We start from the raw sequence: 9017 nt of genomic DNA on the forward strand, positions 1-9017 counted from the left end.
ACAGGAAAAAAGAAGAGACAGATCAGGTGACAGAGGAACTCAGCTTGGTTCATTCATCATTTCCTTTCAAAGAAAACTCAAGGATGAACAAATAAGTGGGGCCTTTCTGAAGATTCACAGTTCACACACAGTTAAAATAGAAATCATTTGCCTTCAACATTCAAGGCATAGTCTTTGTATGTCACACAAAGAGTGTCGCATGGAAAAAGTGATCCATTGATCCATATGTTATGTTATGCTATTTTTGCTGTATATACTGTGAACAGTATATGCACGTTTTCTGGATCCTTGAAATGCCTGGATGACTGTGAAAAACTGTGTCCCACAATCAGGATTTACAATATCCGGGAATATCAAGTGTGTTATTTTCACTCCTGGGAAAGCCATGGAAATTTCTGAAATGTTAAAAGGTCACAGAGAAGTTATGGAAATTCGAAATTTCTATGGTCAGTGGGTTTTTTCTAGTTATGCTTGCAGTCTGCTAGAAATGACTTTTTGTGAGTGCAATCTATCTAATTATTTAAAAAGTTATATTTCTGAAATGTGTGCATTGCCCTGTCATATGCAGAGTGCTTGCGCTTGTCAGGTTCTTTTGGGACCTATCGTATGTCCTAGATGTCCTATCTAATGTCCTGTCTAGAAAAAAAAGTATATGGACTATTAAAAAATTTCCATGACTTTTCCAATATCTAATAAAAAGGCAAAATGTCAGTATAAAAAAATAAAATAAATAAATTGTGTGGTGCAGTGCATCTGACTTTTTTTAAAACACAAAATAGAATGCAAATAACAATATTTAAATAATCATAATACAATTTAGGAAAAACACAACTTTTACTAAACACAAAATTACTAAAACTATAATCGTATATAAATGATAAATAAATAAAATAACTGGTCATGTGATGACAGTGTACTGCTTTGTTCATCATGTCGGCTTTTCAGTGACTGGCTTCCTGTTCACAACTAAATGTATTTAGCATTTTTAATCTAATTTTGCGTAAAAATGTCATAACACTGTGAGTTCCTGTGTGTTGTTTTGGGCCTGTTTTGGCAAACACTCAGTCATCCGGGTTTTGGCGGAAACAAAGGAAACCCATACATGGGCTAATGATTTTACCCCTATTCAAGAGAGACATTTAGGATGATGGACAGGCTCAGTATTGCTTTAACTATTTGCCTTGTGTAATTAATATCAGAGGCAGCTGAACCGGTCGATGGCAAACTAACTTCTGACATTTTGTCTCTGAGGTCTCCAAAGAACACTCACAAATCAATATGCATGTCAATTTTTCTTTTTTAGCTGCTGTTGTTCTCCCTGTTGACCTGAGGAATCACAAATATTCCCCATCCAGCCTTTTTACACAGCTAAAATTACTCATAAAGGAGTCATTCGTTCCAGCTGAAAGAGGATTGATCATTATTCACAGATAATGACCATAATGGTCTACACACAGATGTTTTTGTAAAACTTCAGTTTTAATTGGCTTGCTCTGCTTTAGAGCTTGATTGCTTTTTGAATGAGTCTGTCCTTCTGTAACGTCTTTTGGGGAATCAGGAACAGGTTTCATTTCTGTTTGGGAAACAAACACCTTTGCATTAACTGCCCTGTTGGTGATCAATAAAATTTCTCTCAATCTCATACCTGCGTGGTTGATGCTGGTATAATGATTTATTTAAAGATGGATGTTTAAGGTTATCCACTCTTTCAGATGTGGTGAATTGATCTTGAAAAATTAAAGAGTTTTCTTTAAATTAAATGTATTTTTGCAGCACTGTTTGCAGAGCATAAATCTTTTAAACCTTTATTTGACTGTATAATTCATATTATGAGATTTAAATTCAAATGTTCTCTCCCTCAGGACAAACCTAATACTAGCATACGAGTCAAATAGTTGCAGTATGATAAATTATTATTAAATAGCACCACAAAATGTCAACAGAGAGGGAAAAAAAACACAACAAAAACAAACTTTACAGAGCTCAAGCAGCCAAACACCCACGTCCCCTGATGGACGGCTTGATCACGCGTGATGAAAGCCGATGAGCTGCAAATCCCCGTCTCCTTCTCCTGATGAGGTCTGACATACCTCACGGCATGATACCTGCTCGCTTACCAAACGTTGACAATTACCATCTGTAATTAATTGTCATTTGTATTATGCACATGAGGACGGTCCAATAATCGTTCATGATTGCACAATCACAGACTAATTAGGTTGACTTTATCAGCATTAAAAAAAAAGAAGAGACGGAGAGAGAGAATAAGTGGGTGTTTTTTCATCACCTTCTGGAAGTTATAGGACTCATAATAACAACTGAGAAGCAGTTTAACTAACTATATTTCAACATTTTTGCTTTTGTGTTGCAAGTTGCTAAGGTGTTGTAAAGTCTCTATGATATTAATGTACAGGTGCATCTCAATAAATTAGAAAGCTATGGAAAAGTTCATTTATTTCAGTAATTCAACTCAAATTGTGAAACTCATTTATTAAATAAATTCAATGCACACAGACTGAAGTAGTTTAAGTCTTTGGTTCTTTTAATTGTGATGATTTTGGCTCACATTTGGCTCTCAACAAATTAGAATACTTCATAAGACCAATAAAAAAAAAAACATTTTTAGTGAATTGCTGGCCTTCTGGAAAGTATGTTCATTTACTGTATATGTACTCAATACTTGGTAGGGGCTCCTTTTGCTTTAATTACTGCCTCAATTCGGCGTGGCATGGAGCCGATCAGTTTGTGGCACTGCTGAGGTGGTATGGAAGCCCAGGTTTCTTTGACAGTGGCCTTCAGCTCATCTGCATTTTTTGGTCTCTTGTTTCTCATTTTCCTCTTGACAATACCCCATAGATTCTATGGGGTTCAGGTCTGGTGAGTTTGCTGGACAGTCAAGCACACCAACACCATGGTCATTTAACCAACTTTTGGTGCTTTTGGCAGTGTGGGCAGAAAATGAAATCAGCATCTTTAAAAAGCTGGTCAGCAGAAGGAAGCATGAAGTGCTTCAAAATTTCTTGGTAAACGGGTGCAGTGACTTTGGTTTTCAAAAAAACACAATGGACCAACACCAGCAGATGACATTGCACCCCAAAACATCACAGACTGTGGAAACTTAACACTGGACTTCGAGCAACTTGGGCTATGAGCTTCTCCACCCTTCCTCCAGACTCTAGGACCTTGGTTTCCAAATGAAATACAAAACTTGCTCTCATCTGAAAAGAAGACTTTGGACCACTGGGCAACAGTCCAGTTCTTCTTCTCCTTAGCCCAGGTAAGACGCCTCTGACGTTGTCTGTGGTTCAGGAGTGGCTTAACAAGAAGAATACGACAACTGTAGCCAAATTCCTTGACACATCTGTGTGTGGTGGCTCTTGATGCCTTGACCCCAGCCTCAGTCCATTCCTTGTGAAGTTCACCCAAATTCTTGAATCGATTTTGCTTGACAATCCTCATAAGGCTGCGGTTCTCTCGGTTGGTTGTGCACAGGGCTGGACTGGGACAAAAAAATCGGCCCTGGCATTTTTTGGTCCTGGTGGCCCACCACCATACATACATATATGTATATATATAGTGTGGCAGGGTGGAAGGATCACACGACAAGGAGAGCTCAAATAAATACCCCGGAGGGTGGATTTATTCACAAATGCAGTGTGGGGAAGTGAAGGTAGGCTCGCTGCTCTGGTGCTCTCCAAGTGAGTTCCGGTGCGTGGTGAATCGGTGCTGTGCCTGTGGCAGGGCTGGGACAGTCACACGCTTGTTTCTGGAAATAAAGGCGAGGTAGCACGTTAGTTCTCAGCATCTATGAGATTCGACTCTCCCCATTCCCCGGCCTCACGCGGCTTATCTAGCCGCGGGCAACGAGCGACAGGTGTGGCCGATCCAGCCGTGATGAGCTGGTGCAGGTGATTCGTGTCCATCTCCAGGGCAACGCTGATGAGTCCTCGGGACGCTCGTCACAATATATACATACATATATATATATATATATATATAAATAAATGCAGGCTTGGTGAGCAGAAGAGAATTCTTTTAAAAAGCATTGAAAATCTTACTGTTCAATAACTTTTGACTGGTAGTCTAGTTGTTTTGAATAAAAAAACGTCAGGTCTGACAATATCGTGTCTTTTCGAATTTAAATTTATTCGCATTGGCCCATGGAAACCTCTATGAACACACTTGACATGACTTGGCCAAAAAATCGCGGTGGACGAATTTATGTTTTATTAAAAAGTGTTTGCGTATTCTGCACTAATGGCGAGCGCACACAGGATAGATGCCTGCCTCCGTTGCGAGTTCCTATCAAGCACTTTACCGATTCAACTGCTCTCCTCTCCTCCTCCTGCCTGGCTCTTTACGCCGCATCACTCACCACAGAGCAAGCCTGTTCTTGATAAAGCTGCTGTGAAAACGTGGGAAAAGCCGACGAGGAAGAAGTTGGGGTGAAGCGTTATATAGGCAGAGCAAAACACTTCATGGCTCCGTCTATAGCGCATTGTGATTGGGTGGTTTACGCTGTCAATACAGGAGACAAACCAATGGGCCACTGGATGCTCGTGGTCCCTGCGTGATGGTCCTTGGCAAAAAAAAATAATAATTCTGTCGGCCCACGGGAAAATGCCCGGTATGCCCGATTACCAGTCCAGCCCTGGTTGTGCATCTTTTTCTTCCACACTTTTTCCTTCCACTCAACATTCTGTTAACATGCTTGGATACAGCACTCTGTGAACAGCCAGCTTCTTTGGCAATAAATGTTTGTGGCTTACCCTCCTTGTGAAGGGTGTCAATGATTGTCTTCTGGACAACTGTCAGATCAGCAGTCTTCCCCATGATTGTCACCATATTCTAATTTGTTGAGATAGTGAATTGGTGGGTTTTTGATAAATGTGAGCCAAAATCATCACAATTAAAAGAACCAAGGACTTAAACTACTTCAGTCTGTGTGCATTGAATTTATTTAATACATGAGTTTCACAATTTGAGTTGAATAACTGAAATAAATGAACTTTTCCACGACATTCTAATTTATTGAGATGCACCTGTAAGTTATGGCACAAGTTCCTGGGGTGTTCTGAGCAGGGCTGCCGAAAATAACGTTTGCATTTATAGTTCTGAAATTACATGTCAAACCCGCTAAGTGGCGCTGTTGCTCACAGAAGCAGACACTTGTTTATGTGGCTATATATAAATAAATAATACACACACACACACACACACACACACACACACTGATATTGAACATACTTGTTTCTCTGAAAATTTTTATTTAACATTTATTCAAATTTTTAGGGCTGTCCTCGACTAAGATTTTTCTGGTCGACTAGTCGTTCATTTTAAGCATTAGTTGACTAATCGCACGTTTATTAATAAACCATTTAAATCATTATTATGAGCCTTTAATTGCCTACATAGCCTAATAAGCACTCAAGCACACCATAAAGCTTGTTTTTATTGTGAGTGCACACAAATAAACATAGAATCATTACAGATTTTAAAGATGTATTTCTCTTATCTGTATGACCAAAAATGACCAGTATTTTAAGAGCAAGTGAACGCACCGGCGCCTCCATCTGTCCCGCAGATTGAACAGCGCGCATTTCTTTAGGTTAACATTACATTGAGCGGCCATGTAAAGTTGCTATACTTACATATTTCGTATGATAAGCCATATTTGAGGTCGATGGATGATAGGCGAGCGTTTGGATGTCCAGCCTGATGTACTGTATTACCACAAAAAGCAGCCGTTAACGATCCGTTCGTCACGGACTGCGTGACCTCGCCTGTGTGTATTTTTAAAAAAAAAATTTTTTGCGACTAATACAATTTTGGTCAACCAAGCCTCTTCTGGTCGATTAAAGATTAGTTACTACTAATTTTAAATGTGTGTTTCATGTCGGAATGCCTGTTTTTTTTGGTATGTGTCGGAATAATTTTGCTAATTTACCCAATAGTATTCCATCACCCTGGGTTGTCAGATGCCAGAAACACAGCATGCTGCATCCATGGAAGACAGCATATGAACTGAGTGAGAGATCGCAGATTTTACCAGACCTAAAAAGCCATAGATCTAAAATCTCTATAATCAGAGTCATATTTAAATGTGGATAAATCAACTCATCAACTTACAGTGTAAGGTTCAAATTGGGATCGCTAGGTTCATTTATGGGGAAAAGCAGTCTCATTTTGTTTTGAATCAGTGGTTTGGAGCTTGAATCAAAGTCATGTGATCTCAGCTAACTTTGTTACGTCATACTGTTTCGAACCTTAGCTTATTTTGCCGCTAAATGGTGTAGATGGAACCCATCTGAAGGTTTTAAGTGATCTCGGTTTTCTAATGTAGGTTCATTTTTAATTAATGTAAAATGGGTTTAATTAATGTAAAAAATTATATTTCATTGCTTCTAATTGACCTATTTACTACGGTGGCCCAGTAGTGCACAACATAATGAAATCGTCACAACATAACGCACAGGACTAATTTCATTGTGTTGTGGCTTGTTTCCATTGTGTTGTGCTAATTTTGTGTTGCAGCTTGTTCTTGTTGTTTTGCGACTTGTTTGCTTTTTTTCCTTTGTATTGTGCTAATTTAGTTTTGTTGCGACTTGTTTCTGTTGTGTTGTGCCAATTTTGTTGTGTTGTGGCTTGTTCTCGTTGTGTTGTGCTAATTTCGTTTTGTTGCAAGTTATTTCCGTTGGTTTGTTTCTGTTGCGTTGTGGATATTTTGTTTTGTTGTGGAGATTTCATTGTTAACTCAAATCAATCACTACACATTAATAAAAGAATACTAATTTTACAGAACCTTCATACTTAACTTATTTAATTATTTGGGAAAATATTTGTGTAATATACATGGACTGAGTTTTTGTTGCATTGTTTAGACCAGCATGTGTTGCTAGCATGCAATGTTTTGAGCAGTTCGAAACAGTGAATCAGAGTTTCGAAAAGCTTAGTTTCTCCATCATTAGAAATCAGCCACACCACTTTCATCAGAAGTTACTTTTTGGAGAGGTGTATGTATGTCAGAGTCAGACTATGATGTAGGTCCTGTGCAGACATGTACAAATATGATAATTTGTTCCAGCTGGCCAAAATGATAAAATTACAATCAATGCAAATGCAGAGAAATATGGTGGCTTATAAAATTCACTGGCCTTATATATGGAGAAATATATGAGACATCAATCTCAAAGGTCTCAATTACATCTTTGACACGGCCTGTGGTTCTGCTGACCCACAGATCAGCTGTGGTCTGTTTGTGTATTTTATGTTCTACATAAATTATCAGCCATTGAGAAAGCACACGAGCAGACGCTCCATCAACAGCTGTTATTGACACGGGGCACTTTGCAACTAGACTTAAAGATAAATCACCGTGTGCTTATTGACATTTGGAAAATGCCGGCACGGGTCGACCTGCACGTTGGCGGCATACAAAACTGTGTTCTTCCTAATCCAGTTCCTCTCGAGCGTGTTTTACAGTTTCATTTCAGCTGAGGGATTTACATGGATTCATTTGGAAATCGTCAGACTGAAACAGAGATGTCAATGATTGCGCAGATAAAAGAGTGGCATTTCCCCGACATGATGAAAACAGAGCACCAAATCTCAGAACGATCCTCTATCATGCTGACTTTTAAAAATCTTCTAAATAAAAAGGTTCAACCTTTTAAATTCCCCATTGATTTAGGTGCTGTTCTCCTGTGCCTTTGGGTTTTTGGGTTTTAATTAAAGTAAAGGGTATGAGGCCTTTTAAAATGAAGGTTTAGCTTTTAAAAGCCAGGGTAAGAGCAGTGCTTCTAGGAATGAGTGCTGTGTTCATGGCTTATATTTTTTTAATGGACTGAGGTGAAAGAATTTCCTCATTGTCTGCACAGATGTACTCTTGTCTTGAAACGGAATTCTTTGAAAAGGAAATTACCTGGGCCGCTGGCGTCTAATGCCAAAGATTGGTTGTGCAATGGCAAAACTGCTTCAGCATTTCTAAAACGTAGTGGAAAAGTCGATTTCAAATTAATTTCTAATCAGATGTCTGGAAGTGCAGAATGAATCAAATTGGTTTCCAATGCTACAAACTGGTGACTACAGTTCGAGATAACAGTAAAAAACACCCAGTTAAATTGCCTGACTCACATTCACTTGGTTTGTTTGGATCGTTCATTTAAGTCATTTGAATCAGTTCAACTCAATCATTCAAAAGAACCATTTCAAAAGAATTATTCATTCCCATAACACGTTGGGTTTCTGTAACTTGTGTTGTTTCCTCAAGAGCTAATCCAGATTTTGTCTCAGCCCGTGTGAATGTCAGTATGTGCTCCGGGTCAGTCTGTGTGTGTGTGTGTGTGTCAGTGCAAGCCAAGAGAGTCTGTTTGTTCAGTGGGTCATGGTCACACTGTTGGGTTAAACATGGGTTTAATTGTGCATCTAAGTGGATTATAGTACTTCTGGCCGTATGTTCCACCATGGTGTGGCTACAGATTAGGACTGGCAACTGGAAGGTTGTTTGTTCGAGCCTCATATGGAGTGAGCCATCATGAGCCTTTGAGCAAGGCACTTTGCATAATTCCTGTGCCATATGAAAAACTGCAAATTAATGTGACCACTAACAGCCAGCTTTCTTCATATATTATAAAACACCTTCCAAGGCGACTCTTCCTGTAATACATGTGCTGCACGTCAGTTTGGATAAATGTGTCTGCTGGCTGCTTAATTTGCAGAGCATTATTAGTAGTTTTTGTGCTGATTTGGGGGAAATTTGTGGAATTATGTTAAATTGATTTAAATATGATTAAATAAATAGAGCTGAGAGCAATATAGTGTTATTGAGCTGACATATATATATCTTTCCATTTCACAAAAGGTTCTTTATAGTGAAAAAAGCATCTTTAGATCTTTATACTAAAAAGAAAAAAGAAAAAAAAGTTATTTTAAGAACTATTCACTATATATATATATATATATATATATATATATATATATATATAGCATAATAAATAAACATGCAACAGATTTGTAGA

This window comes from Onychostoma macrolepis, chromosome 10 (assembly GCF_012432095.1).
Source record: "Onychostoma macrolepis isolate SWU-2019 chromosome 10, ASM1243209v1, whole genome shotgun sequence".
Taxonomy (NCBI): domain Eukaryota; kingdom Metazoa; phylum Chordata; class Actinopteri; order Cypriniformes; family Cyprinidae; genus Onychostoma; species Onychostoma macrolepis.